This window comes from Protopterus annectens, chromosome 5.part0, assembly GCF_019279795.1.
Source record: "Protopterus annectens isolate FY-2018-M chromosome 5.part0, PAN1.0, whole genome shotgun sequence".
Classification (NCBI taxonomy): Eukaryota; Metazoa; Chordata; order Ceratodontiformes; family Protopteridae; genus Protopterus; species Protopterus annectens.
This window is the reverse complement of record NC_056735.1, coordinates 1166213127-1166235672: the sequence shown is the minus strand read 5'-3', so window position 1 is coordinate 1166235672 and position 22546 is coordinate 1166213127. Positions and strand designations below refer to the sequence as shown.

The window sequence follows — 22546 nt, the reverse complement described above, 5'->3', positions numbered from 1 at the left end:
TCCTTTCTCGAAAATCTTTTTAAAATTTCTACCTTTTCTAAATATAACGGTAGGTTGTTCATCAATATGTGTTCTGATACTTTGGTCATGTGTTAGAATTGACCAATTTTTACTCAAAATATGTTTAATAGCAGGACTATCAATCGTGTATGTAGAAATGAATGAAGTATTATAATCTTTTCCTGTAAAAACAGAGTTTAGGGGTGCAACATTCACTGTGTGTGTTATATCCAATGAAACCTCAGATAAAAGGGGTGTATAAAAATTTCTTTCTCTCTTATTTACTACCTCTAAAAGGACATTGTTAACAAGTCTCAATGGGTAGCCCCTCTTTAAAAACATATCTTTTAAGGAATCACATTCATCTAAAACATCTTCTGAAAGTGATACCATACGGGCAGCCCGTACAAACTGTCCCTTAATAATAGCTTTTTTCTGTTTCTGAGGGTGGATGCTACTATAATGAAGTAGTGAATTTGAATATGTGTCCTTTTGATATATTTTAGATATAAACCTACTATTCTGGTAATCCTTAATTAATTTAATATCAAGGAAGGCTATCTCATGTAAGTTAAAAGAATATGTAAATCTTAAAAATGAAGTGGTGGAATCTAAATATCTAATTGTTTGTGTCTTTCGGCTTTTCCCGGTTAGGGGTCACCACAGCAGAACTCCGGTCCGCTAATGATTGGCAGTTGATTTTTACGTACCGGCTTGTCAGGCCTGATGCACAACCTTCAATGAAGGTACGCCCATTCACGCATGTCTCCATGCAGAAGACGCTCTAGCTGAGAATCGAACCGGACAGCGTCTTACTGTGAGGCGACAACGCTACCGCACCACCACGGATTAAAATCACTAATAAGGGCATAGGGACCATCCCATAAAATAAAAAGGTCGTCCAGGAATCGTGTATAATATTTAACATGCTTGTAAAAGTCAGAAGGAAACAAATATTTCTTCTACCACTGTAAAACCACTATGTTAGCATAAAGACCACCACATGCAGAACCCATAGCTACCCCCTTCCTATTGTAAAAAAATCTCCTTATTAAATAAAATAAAATTGTTCTTAAGGACCATCTCCATCAACTGGGTATACATTATTACATCAAAATGGTTTATTTTCTTTTCATATAAAAATTCATTAAACCATTCTAACCCCTTCTGGTGGGGAATTACTGAATAAAGATCCTTTATATCAACCGTTACTAACATATGGGAGCCTTCAAAGGGTATGTGATTAATATCTTTTAAGAAGCTCCATGAGTCTTTACATATATGTGACTCTTGCTGCACAAATTTCTTTAACTTAAAATCTAAGTATTTTGCCAGGGATTGCGTAATTGACCCCTTAGAGTCAACTATGGGTCGCATGGGTGGTTGTGATATGTTCTTATGTAGTTTCGGGAGACCAAATATTACTGCTAGTTTAGGATACATATAATTCAAAACGTCCATATCGATAAAACCATCAATAAATAGATCCTGCAATTCATTTTTAATTTTTGAATAGGCACCATTTACCTCACTGATGGATGATCTTCTGTATGCTTTTCCTTCCAATATGAACAACATTTTTCTATTGTAGTCATCCAGGTTCATAATAGCAACCCCCCCCCCCACCCTTATCGGGTTTCATAATTCTGATTGTGTCAAGCAATCCATTAATTTCTTTTATAAGAATACCTTCTTGGATATTGTAACCCTCCCCGTTATAACAGGTGGAAAGTGCACTCCTAATATCTAATTCACATATTTTCTCAGATAGGGTGATCATAGGGTGCAAGGGGGGTTTATATGTGCTCGATATAGATAATGAGCTGGTGGGTTGAATAGGGAAGGAATTATAAAATAAAACCTTAACATTTATTTTACGGGTATACAATTTCAGGTCCATCAAGGTTTGTGATATGTTACTACGTTGCCATGGGACATAAGTAAACCCTTTAGAAAAAACGTCACATTGTTCTTTATTAAATTCATGGTTTGAAAAAATTATAAACCTTAAAATCTGCCATGCTGTTAGTTAAAATACAGCAAGTGGGTAAAAAATGGTCTCCACTATCAACTACTTGTACAGCATCAATCACTGTATTGTTCAGCATAAAACTTATTTCCTGTTCGACCATTTCCTGTTGTGGAAGTTCCCTCCACCCCTGTGGTTGTACAAAACCCCCTCCCTCTGTTACATTTATTGTTGTTGTGGGGATGGGCTACATAATTCACCCTCCTCAAGTTGTTCGCTTGGGGGGGGGGGTCTTGTTTTTCAGACGTTCCGAATGTCTTAAAGGAGGGTATTCTTCCTCATCTAAAAAATATTCATCATCATCTTGGTCGTGTGAAAAATGGGTCTGGGGAACATCCTTAGTATTTACCATCCCATTTTCAGATACATTATTACTTGTTAACAATGTCCTTTTAGAGGTAGTAAATAAGAGAGAAAGAAATTTTTATATACCCCTTTTATCTGAGGTTTCATTGGATGTAACACACACAGTGAATGTTGTGCCCCTAAACTCTGTTTTTACAGGAAAAGATTATAACACTTCATTCATTTCTACATACACGATTGATAGTCCTGATATTAAACATATTTTGCTCTTTAAAAAAAAATTGTGAAGTGGATAATCCTTTTTATATATTTTCTATATTTTTTTATATATTTTCTATATTTTGTTATATCTATTAACATGTATTTATTTAACATTTTGTCATTGACATCACAATTTCTATTGCCCTTTTAAATTTTTGTTACTTGGGGGAGTGGCTACTATCATGTGAAGCACAAAGGGAGTCTTTAAAATGTGTTCTGTGTTTGATTTTAATTTGTCTGATGAAGTTCTTTTGTTGAGGATGAGAGCACTTACCAGCTTTCTATTGTATTACAATAAACTTTTTTGCTTTACTTTGTGGACTACTAGCATTTTCTACAGCATCAATATGCCAGTGGTTTTATTGTGGAGCATTTGGTTTGCACACTTCTGCAGATTGGTCAGTAGTTTCTTTCTGTCTTTTAGTCCTACAGAACACCCAGGTGACATGTATGAAGGCTAGCTGGCTGTGTCAGGGGTATGTATGCAAGGTCACACTGTCTGCCACAGTTGTCCCTCACACACTGTTGCATGTAAACACACTTGGTAAACATATACATATACAGCTGTATCTTGGCGATGAAAAGGTCACTGTGTTTCCACTCCACCATGCTCATCATTGCTACTGTCAGCAGGCCCACAGCCTGCAGACACACAGACACCTGGAACACAAACAGACTACAGTACGTGACACTACAGTCAGTCAGCAGTACTAACAGCAATAATGCGTCATGGCTAACAAGGTACATACAACTCGATGTGTGCCCATAACTATTGCCAGCAGACAGCACCTTACACAGCATTACATTACTACACTGTACTATATTCACCCTGTGCATCAGACCCATATGAGCATGTCCTTGCTTCGATGGTATGGATAACAGGGTTATGTTACAAGTATCATCACATGCACAGGGTTTGGTGTGGGATTTCCAGAGGCCTAGACTGGGCCATATGGTTGACATCATGTGTGTGTGTGTGTGTGTGTGTGTGTGTGTGTGTGTGTGTGTGTGTGTGTGTGTGTGTGTGTGTGTGTGTGTGTGTGTGTGTGTGTGTGTGTGTGTGTGTGTGTGTGTGTGTGTGTGTGTGTGTGTGTGTGTGTGTGTGTGTGTGTGTGTGTGTGTGTGGAGGGGTGGTGTTCAACTGTGCCATGCAGAAGAGCTGTGCATGTCTGGTGGTGACCGGCTTGTGATAGAGATGTGTGAGTGTTTTTCTGCACACAATGAAGACATGTGGATGCCAGACACAGGGCTATGTTGGACAGCCATGGACCGTACATTTCAGGATGTACAGTTCACTGTCTCCCACCAGGGATGCAGGAGCTGGTCCTATCAGGAGTCTCACTGGCACCACTAGGCCCAAGGACAGATGAAGTACTATTCCCCGATTGTGACTGCTGTCTGCTAGATCTGTGTCCCTGATGGGACTGGCGAGGATCATGTGCCTATGGCCTGCTCCAGTGTGGTGTGGACAGCAGCCTCCCTTTGGTAGTGCTGGTGGTACTGGCACTACGGGACTGTGAATGTGCACGGCCATGTGGGCTCTCAGCTGATCATGTTGCTGACTTACTTCCACCTGGCCAATGCCCTACTCCCACCACATGCTCAAGCACAGACATTGCACGGTCAAGCAGTGACAATGTCTTACCCCACCATCTATCCATGACATTGGCAAAATGACGTATGGCATCACAAATGCCATGGAGGTTGTCACGCATGGCAGGAAGCACTGCATTCATGACCCTGAGCATCTGTCTGGTGTTGTGGTCAGTACTTGCCTGTACCTCCATGACAGACCGTAACATGCATCTGGTGATACCTGCTGTTGCACTTGTGACAGGGGCTTGATGGGCAGCAGTCCTCCATTGAGCAGCCCTGTCCATCTGCCTGTGTGTGACCTCACCTGCCCTCTGGCTATGGCTAGTGTCTAGAGTCACACTTGCCATAGTCACCACACTAGCCTATTCCATGCCACCACCCTCCACTGTCCATTATCTGTGGCTGCTGGTGACTGGGTATGTGTGGGAATACTGACTGTGTGTGGGGACATTGTGGTTGAAGGTGGGATACCAACCAATGGCACAGAGTCAGGCCCCGACAATCTCATCTTGAGAGTCCACTAAGACACTGACATCAGGTTGTGAGGGAGGAGAGACACCAACCCCCATGCTCACCTGCAAGAAGAAAACATGTAGATTAATACCCTGCAGTATTATGTTTGCTGATACACACACACACACACACACACACACACACACACACACACACACACACTCTCACTTCTGGTAAAGTCTGGCACAGCTTTGCCACCTATGGGTCCTTCAGGCCAGACTTTACCGTAGTTCTGACTGCCACAATCCATCTCTTTAACAGCTAGTGTGACCATAATCAAGACTATTGGAGTGAGCTATACAGTGTCACCAAGTGCATATGCAAGTACTGTAAGAGCTGACTTACTGCTATACAGACCAGACACAATGACACGGTGTGATGATATATGATAATAATTAATAAAGGAACAAGAGAATACTCTATCACTGCAGTACCTACACAGTTCAGACTCATAGGGATTCATTTCAGTCAACATTGCAGGACAGTCTGCAGTACGTACAGGAAACATGTAAAGTACTAGGTGCATAGCTTCATAAGATGATACCAGGCTATTTGCACGGATGCCATAATAAGCCTAGCCCAGACTTTCACCCATGTCCCTTCACAGCCAGCACCTGTTTCTCCTGTCCAGCTAGGACACACGTGGGATTCCAGGGGTGTCTTTTCCATTTCCCATCCAGTCATCCATCTCCTTCTTCAAGAGGGATATACACGTACTCTGCTAGACATGAGGAGGGAGTGTATTTTACAGATGATGTATTGTGTGAGACACTACACTATACCGCCAACAAGTACTATACATGTCACAGACCAAGTGAGGACCTTGTGTGCATTTTGTGTGAGTGGGGTTCATCTTACGGATGTGAAGAAATGCCATCAAGGCTGGTTTGGGAAATGCCTTGTATGCCAGACACAGGTCGCCTATGATTAGTCTGTATGAGACTGAGTACAGGGACAGGGCTTTCAGCCTATCTGTATAGGATAGGTGTTGCAGACCCTGGAATTGCCTGGTCAGGAACCTCAGTGGTCTCTGCAACTGCTGCATTTGCTTGGCAAGGTACATGCCAAAAGAGCCATTGTACTTGGTAATTCGTCTGATAAGGGTGGAGTACATGGATGTTGTGGCCTCCTGGTTTCTGGATGACATACCCATATTTATGAGGTGGGTCATGTAGACAGCCTTCCATACAATGGTGCCCACATGGTGGGAAACTGTCAGGTTGCTACCAACCTTGGTGCACAAGTCGCCTCACACCTGATTGCATGCTTAATACATTGTTATTACTGTCATAATTAGTGTGGATGACATCTGCCACAACAGGGAAAATTATGTATCTCCTGGCATTCAGTTTGAGGCAATACTTCTTGCACCAGTCATTAGTATGGGTAAGGGCCTCTTGGAGGATGCTCACATCAGTAGGGGAATGTAAGACAGTGGCCAGCTTGCAATCATCTGCAAAGCTGGTCAGCCACAGACCACTGTTTATTTCTTGTACCTTAGGAATGTATATCTCAAACAGTAGAGGCCCCCAGACCAATCCTTGGGGTACACCACTCTGTAAAAGTCTACTACTAGAGGTGGCGTCTACTACTTTTACCGAGTGGGTACTATCATTGAGTCAGTTAGATACCCATCTGGTAACATACAGGTTGATGCCTAGCTGTGTAGGCTTATGTATCATGGCCACCTGGGAATTATTGTGAGAGATTTGGGCTAGGTGAAGGTAGGCAATGTTCATCATCTTCCCCTTGTCCTTGTGTTTGTTGACTGCTTTAGAGAAGTTGACCAGGTTTAACAGGCCTGATCTCCCTTTGACAATACCACACTATGTGGGCTCAAGCATTTTGAGGTTGTCAATGTCCCTGTTTATAGGGTCCTTGATATTGCTTTCTATGCCCCTGCAGATCAGGTTAGGTAGGCTGATGTGCATATGACTGGGCAGGTCAGTGGATTGCTCCGCGTTTGTGTATAGGGTCGACAGTGGCTGTCTTCTGTGCAGATGGGATGACACTGGTGGTCAGGCTTTGGTTGACTACAGTGTGTAATGGAGCTGAGAGCTCATGCCTGAGTTCTTGTAGGATGCAGCCAGGCATGGTATCAGGCCTATGGAGACTTCTGTGTGTTGCTTTTTTGAGGGCATTACAGACTTATGATGAGAGGAGGGGGGCAGGTGCTGTGCATGTCCATATATACCGATAGGGAGACAGGGGTGTGATGTTTACACTTAACCTGTCTGCAGCAGGTTGGCTATATTTATGCCGTATGTGTATGTTGTGTTATTGACCACCACTACAGAGCGTGTGGAAGGCCTAGTGATTGGCCTTGGTGGATGTGTCCAATTTGCACTCACAAGATAGTCTTAGGATAATTCAACTGTGATCTTATTTGCTTGTTCAGACCAATGTGACATTGCTTCCAACTAGGCACCTCTTCCTTCTTGGCCCTGTCCAGCAATTATTTCCACCTATTATGGTATTTATGTTTTGCTGCTGTCCACCACAGAGGTTTACCCTACCTTGAGGGAAATTATGTTGTCCTGTCATGTATTGCTGAGTCCATACAGCTATGTAGGTGCTCACATAGTATTGTGGTGTGGGCTTGGACACTACTGCTAGTTCCAACTGATGGGACAGTGGCTGTAAAGCTACTTCTACCTGGTCTGTGGAGATTTATAGTCAGTTTTGTAAAGTTTATTTTATTTGACCTTGACAAGGGGGGGTAGGGGAGATGGTGAGCTCAACAGTGATGGCTATGCAATCAGATCTTACCAAGGAGGATGACACTGTAGGAGTGCTACAGTACTTGTTCATGTTGGTTAGGACCAGGTACAGGATATTTCCATCTGTTGTAGGAGTGTTGACCAGCTGATCCAATGCATTGCCATTGACAAAGCCAAGGGATCTCTGTACATTTATGTTCAGGTAGAATAGGTCATGCACACTATGGTTGGGTAGTTAAAGTCACCCAGGAGCAGGGTAGAAGGTTGAATCTTGACAGATGCAAGCAAGTCCAGATAGGTGTAGTGTGTGTCCAGAGTCATGGTTGGAGGTCTGTAGCTAGCTATGATATGAGTAGGTGTTTTGTCAACAGTTAACTGCACTTGGGATGTCTCTCATGTGTCATACTGATTGTCCAGCCTAGAGGTGTGTATGTGTATGGTAATGTTTAAAACTCCTCCCCCTGTGGCTTTGCAGCCCTCCATCTGGGGTCTAAATGTATGGTGGGATGAGTAACCTGGCAAGGTTAATGTGCCTTCCACAGCTGCAAACCAGGTGCCAGTGACTGCAAAAATGTCAGCATCCTCCAGGACAAGGTATGCTTGCAGTGACATGAGTTTCATGCTAAGACCCCTAGCTGCTGTTAGAGCAAGACATCTGCACAAAGGCACACATCAATGGTGGGCAAAGGCCAGAAAATTACAATTTATAAATCTAGCTGGAACACACTTAGGCAAAGATGGTTTAGCATTCACAGGAATACTCCACAGGATATGACATCTGACATTCAAATGTATGCTATTATATTATGACTTCAGTCTTTACTGGGTTGCCAGTGATTTGCCAGACAATACACAAGTGTATGAGGCATTGACTACAAATATGAGGCAAACGTGGTCAGTCTGCAGCATTCTGGACAGTTGAAAAGTATGAGCTCAGTATATAACATACAGTTCAACACACACTTCTGCGCCAGTTGTGTACTATGCACATACCCTGTATAAGTCTCTTACATTTGTAAGGCAAGCATATGTATCATAGTAGCATTCACAGGTGACACATGAATACTTACAACACCCCAGGTAGCTGGCCTAGCAGTGTCACAGTCAGTATTGAACAACAGACACTCCAGTAGTAGTCATACATGAGCTGTCCTTTGCTGGGGTGACACAGGGGCCAGAGCTGCGATCTATGTCACTGTAGACAGGGCCAGCAGGAATGGCCATAGGTGCTGGACAGCAATATGTGAGTCCAGCAAGTCTTGCTGTGACTTAATGTTTAACTTCCTATTTCACATTATTGCGTCCCTCCTTCTGCATTCCATTACATGCTTAATTGATTGACATACCTGTTATAGTGCTGAAGAGTTTCTTCAGAATAAAGCAAATATTTAGGTTTGTATAGTCGCAGTCTGTCTTTGTGTAGGCAGGTTCAGACCTGTTTTGTATAGGAAGCAGCCTGCCTTTTGTAGGTAATGCTCATGAGCAGGTGATGGCCTGTGCACCAATTGGTGTCTCCCACTTGCTACTTGCATCCAGAGCAGCTGTGGTGTCTTTCCATTAGCCAATGCCATAGCAACACAGTGCTATAATTAAGTCCTTCATGTGGGCCTTGCCCCTTTTCCTTGCCTGTGAGGAGGACATTATAGAGGTGTGGGGGCTACAGCTTCACAGAAGGTAGGTGGAAATACCTCTCAGAATACGAAGTGTGGAGACAGCCCAACAAAATTGGGGACAAAGTTCCAGAACTGGGTACAGATTGTAAGTAAGTATTGCTGTTATACACATAGAAAATTGCTAGATTGACGGGGTTTGTCTGGACATACATTTTCTGCTTGAATTTGACGTCTGACAGTGATGTTTCTGACATACCTCTCAACTGTTCAGATGTCTGCAGAATGCAGGTTTGCCTCTTATGTTTGGTCTGTTCCTCAGACAATTTCTGTTTTTGAGAAATCAGTAGGATAATGTGAGAAGTGAAGTCAGTAAATGTTGACATCCATTTGTGTTTCAGGCATCATATCCTTCAGGGATGTTATGTTACAACAAACCCTGTAACACCAGCAACTGTTTCAGTTTGTAACACCATTATGTGAGATATGCCCCTCTTTTTGGACCTGTGTGGTAGCTCATGGGTACAGAGTTTTTACCAAAGGGGATGACAATGCACTTTTTGGAGCTGAGCTTGAGGTCATGACTTTGACACCAGGCATTTGTCTCAGTGAGGCCCTTTGTAGGATGTCCACATCATTAGGAGTTTCAATTATGGCTCCTAGTTGGCAGTCATCTGTAAACTTCATTAGCCAAAGACCTTCTGTGCTAGCCTGTACTTCAGAGAAGTAGATACCAAATAGGAGAGGACCCAGGACTGAACGCTGTGGTACTCCACTTGTCACTGGTCTGAAGTCGGATTTGGAGTCTGCTACTTTCACAGTGTGGGTTCTGTCAGTGAGCCAGTTGGAAACCCATCTTGTGACAAAGGGATTTATACCTAGTTTAGTGAGTTTATCTGTAATTCCAGAGTGGGGGATGGTGTTGAAAGCCTTGGCAAGATCTAGATAGGCTGTGTGAACCACCTTACCCTCATCTACGGCTTTGGTGGCTGATTCAAAGAAGTCTATCAGGTTTAGGAGACATGATCTGCCTTTTACAAACCCAAACTGGATGGAGTCCAGAGTTTGGAGATTACCAATGTCTTTGTTTATAAGTTCCATGATGATAAGTTCCATGGCCTTGCAGACCAGGCTCATCAGGCTAATAGGGCGATAGTTCCCAGGGTCTTTGGTGGAGCCCCCTTTGTGGAGTGGGACAACCGTCACTGTGCGCCATTCTGTGGGCACAAAGCCTGAAGTGAGGCTATGATTGAACATGGTACTCAGGTAGGGTGCCAGTTCATTCTGTAGTTCATGTAGAACACAACCTGGGATGTTGTCAGGTCCCATGGATGCTGTGTTCTTGGCTTTGGAGAGTGTGGTTTTTACCTGTGCAGCCGTGATTACAGGAACTTTGCATTCTTCCGGTATAGAGATGGCCCCTTTAGGGCCCTTTATGTATGTGTGTGTGTGTGTGTGTGTGTGTGTGTGTGTGTGTGTGTGTGTGTGTGTGTGTGTGCGTATATATATATATATATATATATATATATATATATATATATATACATATATATATATATATATATATATATATATATATATATATATATATATATATATGTGTGTGTATAACAGTAATATGGATATGTTTTTTTCCCTTATGCTAAATAACTGTAGTGCATGATATGTTGTAAAAGCATTACAAATTCCTACAGCTCAGATGGTGTAGAGGTGCATTGCTTTGATTCTAGTGCACAAGGTCCTGGGTTCAAGAATTAATAGTGATAACTTTTTTTCATTAATGTTAAATGACCATAATGCATGATATGTTTGTAAAAGCTTTGCAAATTCTCACAGCTGAGATGGTGTAGTGGTATGTTGCTGTGATTGTAGTGCATACCATCCTGGGTTCGAGACTTGGCAGGGTGATTATTTTGTTGCTGGGCAGAACAAGGGCTGATGGAGACGGTGTGATTAATGCACTTTTAAGCAGATGTGTAAGCGCGTTTGTGCAGTTTTGCATGAAGCTAAGTGATGCTAACAGACAGTTAAGTCCTCTTAGCTTCGTTTAGCAGCACTTACTCCCGCTTATACCTGCGCTAATTTTAATTAAATAAAAGAAAAAAAGGTGATAGGAAAGTGGTGAAATGGGGGCAAGCAGGGGGTAAGACATTAGGAAAACCAGCTAGGGATGTGCAGGATGGGTGTAGGAAAGGACCATAGCTCTACATTTCTACTGCAGCAACAGCTGTGACTGATGTGGAAATTTAGAGGGGTGTTAGCAACATGCATTTGTAGAGTAATTTGAGTGTGGATTGATTTATGTCACTGGACATGGGGCGAAATGTAGAGCTATGTATGGGGCAATGATATTTTTGTAGGACAGATGCCATTTTTTTTTTTTTTTTTTTTTAATTAAAGTGAGAGTGGGATGTTGGGGAAGGGCTGTAGGTATGTTTGGGGAGGTAGGTTGAGTAGGATAGGTTACATTCACAGACAGACAAGACACACAAGACAGCAGACAGGGGTGGCATATGACACATGAGGGGGCAAATACCTTGGACAGGGAGGGTGGTTGGGAATCAGAGGCCCATGAGCTCCCAAATGGATACAGTGGGACTGAGGTTCCCATCCATCGGCAGTCACCACTGCACCTTCATGGCCCCAAATGTGGCTGTGCAGGGGGCTGGACAACAGGGGCAGCTTGTCCCTCCAGGTACATCAGGAGATGACACTGCACACTATACCTCGGAACTTGCAGTGGGTGAGTGGGTGACAGGCTCCTTTCCATGCCCGTGCCTGGGGGGGATGCGCCCCATCCCCTGAGGCGGTTCCACCCAAAGGTGGTGTAGGACCAATGGATGAGGAAGTTCCAGGTTGGGTCCCAGACATGCTGGGGCCCAGAGCCATGGCCAGATGAGGCAGGACAGGCAGATTCACTGGGATATGCCTTCCCAAACATGCTATGGTGTTGAGGTTATCCAAAATATATTGGTTAGTCATGAACAAAACATTTCAAAATTAGTTATAACAGCATACGTGGATGTTCCAATTAACCCAAACTAACATATTTGACACAGTTGCATATCTAACAGAACACATGCATAAATGAAACAACAGTAAGCATTGTAACAGCATGCCAGTTACATTGATGGCAAGAGGCCACTAAGAATGGTATTTGAACAAGGTATGTTAATATGCAAACAATTAAATATATGAACAATAATAGAACAAAATTCCCAAGATTAGGTTTTGAGAAAAACATACCCATAGTATATAAATAATAATTAGTGATGCAGATGAGGGGTGGGTGGAGATAAAAAAGTCCATTAACAGTTTCATAGGCTTCTATTTTATACAACAGTACTGCTCAATACTCTAAAGGTCTGCCCTCACTTTACATCTACCTATGATCCATCGCTTCTGTAGCACATACATAAGTGTTGAACTGTCAACATGTAATGGTATGGGGCACACTGTGACAACTATGGATACATCACTAAAGGGGGCTTGTACATGTCAGGGTTGCATAGCTGACAAAGAAGGGGTACCCTGCACTGATATTGTGTGAGCCTGCTACTGGCATACTTCCCTGGATTTCTATCTGTGTCCAAGGTGATTGGCAGCAGCGTGACACTTGAGGGACATGTATTGGGGAGAGTGCATGGTGTATGTACTTATGCTGGTGTCATTTGCAAGCATATGGGTTTGGACACTGGAACAGTTGTACACGGTGTATTAGTATACCTTTCATACAGCTACTACACACATTTCTTTACCTGTAAGACCTGTGGAGAAAATATTTGTTAACACTTTCTGACTGTTTCTACAAATATTCAAGATTTCTTTAGTGTATATATGCACACATCACACTACCACTCCCTGGATTTGAACCGTGTCTGGGTGTACTAAAATGAACAACAGGGCTATTTTTATCACACTGAGCTACTGATGTCTTTTGCTTGACTGATTTCTGCCTAATACTCTGTGGGTTAGACAGTCTGACCTTGTAATCCTGACATTCATGCATGGCAGATAGTTATTGTACTGTATATTAATCTTTTGAAATAATACAATCTGGAAAGCAAAGGTTAACACAAGAATGCAATGCTGCAGGGGACACACTATAATACTGTAGACATTACTATTCAGGGTTCAGATCATAGTGCATACAATATTACATATTTCCTTTACATCTTGTTTTACAGCTCCACATTCTACTGTTTTTGCATACTAGCTGGTTCTCAGAGCAACCTCAGTTAATTCATGCTGTCAATGCAATATTTGCTGTGAAGAACCTGCACACATTCTATTTCTACAACAACATACCACCGTAAATGCAACATTTTGTAGTATACATCTTTATTGCAGTGAAATAGCACTTTTTTAATGGATATCCTGTGGATCAATATTAGTGTGGCAAAAGTCATTTATTCAATAGGCACAGTACACATTATACCTACTGGGAGTAAACAATGTACTCCTTATACTTTATGGCACTATATACTGCAAGATAGATCTGTACTCACCATTCTGTCGGTGGATACATGTCAGTCTGTTGGTATGGGCCTCGATATTGCTAGCCCTCTCTGCTGCAGCTGTAGGGGTGAGAAACAAATATTATGCATACCTGTCTATCACATACTCAGGCTAGAATTTGCTACAGCTATATCTGAGATACTTACAAACTGCTGGAGCATGGTTGTCCTGAGCATCTTGGATCTATTGTGCTAAGAGCCCCCCCTTCCTCTGCTTTAGGTTGGCATAGTGATGCCATACCTGCTCAACAGTTTGGGGGATACCAGTGGCACTGGTGAGGTCACATGCCAGATGGTCCCAGGCCTCTGCTTTATACTGTGAGCCCTGGTAATGGTGCTGCAGCAGTCTGTCATCATGGTTTGATATGAGGAGCCCAGCCATGACCCTGAACTCCAAAATGCCCCAGCGCTGTGCCCAAAAATGCAAGCCCTCTCCAATACCTGCACAGATCAAACTGCAACAGGTTCTGGCTGTATTCCCGCCTGCATGGTTTAAATAAGGCCATATTCCCATACTTTGCCGTCATTAGACCATTTCATAAATGCTGAGCACAGCTTAGCAATGTGCAAACCCAGTAAGCAGAGGTGAGCTGTGTTTAAAGGGGTAGATGCTGAGCAGTGCTTAGCGGTGGGCAATTCCGCTTAGCTGAGCTGACTGCTACTTAGAATTTATGTTTAATCAATGCTTAAACCGACTAAGTAGAGCTGAGCACTGCTTAGCATTGCTCCATTTTCATTTAAAAAAAATATCAGGATTGTAGATTAATTCATCGTTACTGACATATTGTTAAGTGTATATGATTTACTTTACATGACAACCCCCTATGTGCTTTCATTACATTGCCTTGGAGTGTGATTATACTGTATGGAACACTTCTGTATACATGGGTGATTTCACATGTTATATGCACTCATACTTCCGTTTTGGACCAGCTACACTACCCTGGGTGAAAATATCACTTATTACATAATTTAACATAAAAAAAAATAATTTTAAAAATGCTTTCCCATGTAAAAATAAAGTGCCTGTCTTGGTACTCGAACCATGAATGCCTGCATACAAACTCGGGACTCTAACCACTACACTACCTTGTTGCTAAGATTAAAGCTATACATTTTTATTTAGCTCCTATGAGATGTTTAAGCAATGCTGAGCAGAGGGCCATAACTTGCAAACCTGCACAGCTATGCTTAAACATACCTTAGAATGAAAAAAAAGGAAATTAATAAAATCACTTTAATAACATGTATCAATTCTCCTTTTAAGTTACAGTAAGGGCAATTGTAAGGGGACAAATAGGGACAGATTTTAAATATTGCTCTTATGAACTTATAAAGTTGATAGAATAATATGTTTTGCATTAGCATGACTTTTCCGAAGGATGTGGAGTCTTAAGCTCAAATGTTTGTCATTATTTACTAACGTCAATCCTATGCTATTTGCCAAATAGGGACAGATATTTGGGGGAACACACCAAAAATATGAGGCAGACATCTGGACATTCTCTGGAAACCTGTACAGTTGAGAGGTATGGCTGTACGGCACTTTCGCAATGCAAGGGGGTGTGTGACAGTACCTGTTACATGCACCCTGCATTGCTTCCTAACTACATAGCTGCTTCAAGTGTCTGCAGACACTGAGAGCACTTAGTAAGTGCCGTATGGCACTTTCACAATGCAGGGGGTGTGTGACAGTACCTGTGTGACATTTTTCCTTGCAGCATAATTATATCGCTTCTTGGCCTTTTTAGTAAGAACTTATTGTATCTGCCTGTTGTTGATAGCACTTATAAGATGTCAGAGAAATCCTATGGGCTAAAGTGTGTATTTCCTGTGGGCATATGATCCCAAATTCTGATGCCCACAGGGAATGTGTTTTTTGTTAGGGTCTGGCCCACCTTGATGGAGGCTGTGATATTTGCTCTGCTTTTAATTATAGGGCTTTGATTGACCTTAAGAGCAAGTTAATTCTGTGGGGCCTTTTGCCCACCAAGGTTTACTCCTCAGTGACTGGGGCTCAAGTCCCATCTAAGAAATCTGAAAAAGTAAAGGTTGATTCTTAAGCTAAGGCCAATGATTCCCAGAAAAGGTCTCCTGATCATCCCTTAACTTCAGCTTTGGCTCCCTCAACAGAGCCCCCTGCCAAGATCCTAAAAAAGTCAGATCCATTGGTCTCGGACCCAAAAGTTCAAAGTTCAAGATCTCCACAAATCAATATCCCTCCACTTCTGTCAGATCCTGTTTCATGCAGGCTCCCCTCTTCATTCCTAGAGGAGTCACCTTAAAGGAATTTTAGGCCTCCTTCCATATTTTCCTGTCTTCAGTCCTCCAGAAGTCTTTCTGAAGCAGATGTGGGCAGAGTGATGAATAAGTTCCTCAGGGCATAGATACAAATGGGAGTTGTCCCAGCTCTGACCCCTTCTGAGCCTAAGAGCCAATGACTGTCCACTTTCCCTTTGGTATCTCCTTGTCCTTTCCATTCTTCTGTTTAAAAGCCATCGGATCTGAGATCCCTGGGGGTGTCTTCTTCAGATATGAAAAACATTTGTTCTTTGACTCCAATGATTTCCCTGAGCTGACCAGCACCTAGTGTTTCAGAGCCGGAGGACTCTCGGAGCTGAAGCATCAGCACTGAATCCATGGGCTTGGAGTCATCTCCAAAGCTTTTGGAGCTGTCTTTTCCCCTTGGAGCCTCTACGCTGGATAGCTCAAGTCTGACTCCCTTCTTTGGTGGAGTGGTGATGGGGTGCAAGAGCTGACAGTTTGAGAAATGTCAGCTTTGTATCCATCAACATATTTTTCTCATACACTTTCTGCCTTCAAGGTTGTGAAGAGGGCATTCTCTCTGCCTAGAGAACAGACATTCCTGGCCCCATCACATCAGACAACCCTACCTCATACTATTCTGTGTCCTGAGCCAAAACCATCTGTTCCACTGGAACAGCCAGCCCAAGTAAGCCTCCAGCCAGTCCATCAGGGCATTATTATTTCTTCCAATACTTCCCAGGGCACCCCACTGAGGAAGTCCCTTGCAAGAAGACATGCTAGAGGAGGCACTTAGATTTCCCCCCAAGAATCTCTCACAGAGGACACTGATTTTGATGAGGGGGAAGGGTACCCCAGATCACCACCTGATGACGTCTCCTTTGGAGACTTGAAGGAGCTCTTAAAACAAAGAGGTGGTTGGTCTTCTGACACCCCTTCCCAAGAGGAATCAATTTGGCCCACCTATATCTTGGCTGATTTCCCCACCCCCCCGGCCAATGAGCTTATTGACTTAGTCTCTCAATGGGTGTGGAAGGAGACAGACACTGTTGAGCCAATAGATAAGAGACCAGATAAGATTTTTGCCCCCCCAAAAAAGACTGTGTGCACTGGAATAAAGGAGTTCCTGTTGATGCCATGGTTGTTGCTGCAGCTACAAGAAAGGAACTAGCAGAGCAGAGTTCCTCTGTCCCTCCTCCTAATAGGGAGTCTAAGGTATTGGACAGATTTGGGAAGCATGTTATTTCTTCAGCAACCTTTGCTCTTAGGTCAATGAATTACTTGGCACATTTTACAAGACTGCAAAGTGATTTGATCAAGGAACTAACCAAATCTATTTCTGTGTTTAAAGGGGTAGATGTTGAGCAGTGCTTAGCGATGGGCAATTCTGCTTAGTTGAGCTGACTACTACTTAGAATTTATGTTTAAGAAATGCTTAAACCAGCTAAGTAGAGCTGTGCACTGCTTAGCATTGTTCCATGTCCTCTGATGATGTCAAAAAAATCTCCTCGCAGCTGACCCTCCTCCAATCTATCTCAAAAGCATCCATAAGGTTGATCTCCCATGCTGTGGAAGGTATCTCACGGGCGGCAGGTTCTGGAATAGCCATCAGGAGAGATACCTGGATACCCTTATGTGACTTTATGGAACCATTTAAGTATTCGTTCATCAATGTGCCCTTTGCTGGATCTTATTCTTTTGGCCCCAAGGTTAAGAACACACTCTCCAGGTGTGAACAAGAGGGAAAGACCCTCTCTGCTGTGGGTGTACGTTTTTTCTACACCTCAAAGGTCCTCCTGTAGGAATCAGCAAGGTGGCAGAAAGATGTGGTTTAAGAAGTCCCAGGGTCCTTTCCAGGATCCTTATGGAGATAGTTCTGCCAGGGGCAGAGGGGGGAACTCAAATGGAAGATGACGGCAATACAGCAGAGATGGGCCACAGAAAGAGGGGTTTAAGGATTCGTTCTCAGATAGGCCTTATTAGCAGTCTTGAAAGGAGGCCTGACTGGCCCTGTTTGGAGGCAGTTGGGGATCATTTATACCTACACCACAGAGCCTGGTTAGCTATAATAGAGGATTATATCCAGAGGTTACACCATACCATTTTCTCTAGCCTGTCCCACACTTCTGAAGAAAACCCCAGATGTTTCACCTAGTCAGAGGGAAGCAGCATCTCTAGAAATAAAAACATTGCTAGAAAAAAGAGTCATCCAAAAGGTCTCCCAAACTAGAAAGGGTCCGGAACTTGCTCAAGATTCTTCTTCCAGCCAAAAAGACAAGAGACTTGAGACCAATTTTGGATATCAGCAAGTTAAATCAGTTTGTTCAGTATGCAAAGTTTTGGATGGTCGTAGTTCAGCCCATTTTGCCTCTGCTGCAAAAAGACAATTGTATGTGCTCAATAGATCTCCAGGATGCTTACTATCACTTCATAATAAACAGGCACTTCAGGAGATACGTATGCTTCCAGCTGGAAGCCAGTCATTACCAGTTCAGAGCACTGCCCTTTGGTCTCAGCAAAGACCCCAGGATGTTCACCAAATGCATGGCAGTGGTAGCAGCTCACTTGAGACTGCTGGGATTCCAGGTGTTTCCATATCTAGACAACTAGCTCCTTACTGCCCCAACCAGGCATCAGCTAATACAGCAAGGAATTACTTACTCCAGTTGTGGTCCCATCTGGGAATATCAGTCAATTACAGCAAATCTCAGCTCACCCCAATTCAGAGTCTGGAAATTATAGGGGCATATCTGAACACTACCAGTCAGATAGCCTCTCTTCCATCTACCAGAATAAACACTGTACAGTCCCAAGTAAAGAAAATAAACCGGAATTCATATCTTCCAGCCAGTCTGATCTTACAGGCCTTGGGGTCCATGGCAGCTATCACCCTCATTCTGTCGACCAGGTTTCATATGAGGGTCCTTTAATGGACTCTGTCAGCTCAATGGTCCATTCTCCAACACCCATTATCCATGCCAGTCAAGATCACTCAAGTGTGCAAAAGATATCTTCTGTGGTGGATTCATTCAAACCAGCTCCACAAAGGCCTTCCCTTTGTTCTTTCCCTTCCCAAGGCCATGGTGACCACTGATTCTTCCCAGCTCTGGTTGGGGAGGCACTATCTAGAAAGGGCAGTCCAAGGTACATGGTCCTTCAAAGAGGCCGAGACACATATCAGTGTCCTGGAAATGAGAACTGTCCTGCCAGCACTGTAGGCCTTTCAAGATGTGCTCCCAGTCAGGACAATTGCAATTCAAATGGGCAAGGTGTTGGTAGTCTGGTACCTCAACAAACAAGGGGGGGACCAGATCCTACACCATCTGTCGAGAAGCTATGAGTGTTTGACAGTGGGTGATTTGTTTCAATTGTTTTCTAATAGCAATGCACACCCAGTGCAATCCAATGTGATTGCAGACAAACTAAGCAGATCCATTCTGATGACTCATGAGTGATCGCTCAATGTCAATGTGACAGCAAATATTTCCATTGGTGGGGCCAGCCATGCTGCGATCTGTTTCCATCTCCCCTCAACAAGTGCAGCAGGTTCTTTGCCCTGATTTTCCATCAGGGGAGTCAATTAGAGATGCTGTATTTAACAATTGGCCCTTTGAATTCCTGTATGCTTTCCCACCCTTACCACTAATTCCCAAATTTCTTTAGAAAGCAGTTCAGTTGAAAACCACAGTTGCTCCCTTTTGGCCTCATCAGATTTGATTCCCATTCCTCTGGCCTCATCTTCTACATCCACCATGGGCTTTAGATCGAACTCCAGACCTCCTGTCTCATCCGACAGGCATGACTCATCCATACATAACAGGCCTCAAACTGACTACATGGTTTCTCCAGTTCCACTAATTGCTAGACAGTCCAGGTTTTTTTCTCCAGTTTGTCATATTTTGCTATCTCCCCTTAGGGCTTCTACTAGAAAGACTTACAAGTGTAAATGGAAAAGGAAAAGGTTTGGCCTTTGGGCCATTAGCAGAGACCTGGACCCTTTTTCAGCACCTGTGCCAGCAATCCTCAAATATTTAGCTTCAGTTTTTAATGAAGGATCTAGTTTTTCAATTATTAGAGTTCAGCTGGCTGCCATTTCTAATTTCCACATCAGAGAAAATAATTCTACATTAACCTCTTCTAAATTATGCAAAGCCTTTCTCAGTGGAGCTTTTTTGCTTATACCTCCATTAAAATATCCTACTCCACCTTGGAATTTAAATATAATGCTTCAGGCCTTAACTCACTCTCCCTTTGAACCTTCAGCCAAAGCTGACCTAAAACTTCTGTCTTGGAAAACCATTTTTCTTGTGGGTATTATGTTGGCTAGAAGAGTATCTGAACTCCAGGCTCTATCTTCAAAACCTCCTTATTTGATTTTTCATTAAGATAGGGTGTCACTGTGAACTAATCCATCTTTTTTACCCAAGGTAGCTTCTGAGTTGAATATTAACCAGGTCATTAATCTTCCAGTTTTATTTCCATTTTTTTCTAACAAAGGAGAGTATATGTTACATCTGTTGGATGTGCATAGACAACCTCACTTCAACCTTCATAGAACCAAACACTTTAGGAAATCTGACCAGTAATTTGTTTCATTTTCTCCTACCAAACTAGGCAACCCAGTATCTAAAGTTATATTGGATAAATGGTTGACTGATTGTATAAACTTTGGCTATGGTAAATTGGGTTTATCTTTACCAAAACCTTCTAGGGCCCTGGGTTTATCTTTACCAAAACCTCCTAGGGCCCATTCCATGAGATCTATGGTGGTTTCTTCAGCTTTTTGGCCCAGAGTATCATCATAAGATAATAATTATGCAGCTGCAGCTTGGGCCAATCCACACACTGTCATTATTCATTACAACTTGGATTTGATTTCTAGGAACAGAGCAGCATTTGGCTCAGCAGTGCTCCAGAATATCCTTCCTTAAGGCCCTCCCAGGTTTGTAATCAGATTAGAAAGTTATGTACTCAACATAATGGTCCATCTGTGTTGTCCATTTTCATTCTTCCTCAACTTCCAGTCCACCTACCCCCTCCTTTTGTGTGCTTCTGGAGAGGTCTAAGAGTTGTATAGGAACCTTTGTTCCATGTTTGAGCTGCAACTTCCCTTTTCCTGTTCTTCCACTGCTTTTTTTTTTTGGGGGGGGGGGCATGTCCTTTTACATCTAAGAGCAGCAAACTTGATCTGAGGTATTTTAGGTTGGTGAGGCATTAAGGGTAAAGAAAGGAGCTTGAGAGTTCTAGGATCAGCAGATATGGAAGAAGCAGCTGAGTTGGATCTGAGTCTTGGATCTAAACCTATCAGTTGAGGAAGAATGAAAATGGACAACACAGATGGAATGTTATGGTGAGTAAATAACTTATTTGCCTACTACCTTTGGAAAAGGTTGGCACTTTCCTTCTTTGTTTTTAAAACCCATTATAATATTAGTACCTTCTTCAAAATTTGAGCTGGAATTAGCTGGTCTATGTTTTTAGGTATTTTATTGCTTCCATTGAAGATTCACCTCTATACCCTTTCTCTCATATTTGTGAACTAACCTATTGATCTCCTTTTCTTATAAAATGTGAAATAAAATATAATATTTGGAAAAATATTACAATTTGTATTATTCAAGTCAGCAAATGCCAACTACAGTCACGAAAAAAAATACTATAATTGTGATTGAGGATCTCCCAAGAATAACAATTAGCAAATGTAAGACACTATGCAGACAAAAATATTAAGGCACTGATGCATTATGAAAAGTACTTAACCTGAAATACACTTAGTAGTGCTGGCTGGATATGTAGGCCTCACAAACCTATCAAGATTCCATTCAGTTTGTGTGTGTGAGGCCAGCATTTTTTTTTAGGGAGACCTACCAATATTCTACTCTGTCATAGTGTGAGGCCATCATTTTTCTCTACAGGGTCAAGGGCAAGGGAAAGTGATGAAACTGGGGCAACTCTAGGATATTATTTGACCAAGACTACTCAGCAGACACAAGACTGAAACAAGTGACTTTTCAACCAGCAATAAAATTATGTAGACAAATTCACTGGTAGTTCATATTCCTATATCCTGCCTCTCCTCTCTCTTGGTCCATTTTCCCAGAGAATGCAACTACTTTCACTACAGCAGAGGACGCAGTGCAAAAATTAACTGAGGCAGTACCGACTCCAAGTTCTGGAGTAGACCTGCAGATAACCGCAAGTTCTAAGCCTCCACCACCTTCTACATGCAGGAAGCAACCATTGACAAAAGACCCTTTTCACTTGTTTAGGAGGAGAGATAGTGACAAGACTCAACTGAAGATCTGAACATTGGTCATGATCAAAGTGAGTTATTCTTTATACAAATACAAGGGCTCTCAAAAAACTTTTGGACCCCCCTCAGTTCTTTTTCTATTCCTCTTTTTCTAGTTAAACCAAAGGTTTGTTAAGAGTGGGGGAAGGACATGTCTCCTTTTCTGAATGGAAGACTTAGACTGGCTGAGAGCCTTCTTGTTACAACCAACCACTGATATTAGAAGGCTTAAATGTGATATACGCTATACGTGCACTTGATACAACTTTTATTTATGCAAAAAATATTACACTGATATTTTTTTTCCAATCTCAACCAAGATTTTGAATTGTTGGCATTGTTGGTGGGTGAAAGCTCATAAGTTCTGGCTCTTGCATACTAATGTCTAATTTCTCTTTTAATTACTTATAAACGTCATATGGTGCAACATGGAGATG

General features: G+C 42.5%; 1 protein-coding gene across 3 annotated transcripts in view; it reads left to right on the top strand.

Moving 5' to 3' along the window:
• The window catches only part of LOC122801571, a 906449-nt gene that overhangs the window by 744992 nt on the left and 138911 nt on the right, over positions 1-22546 (top strand). The window lies entirely within an intron of this gene.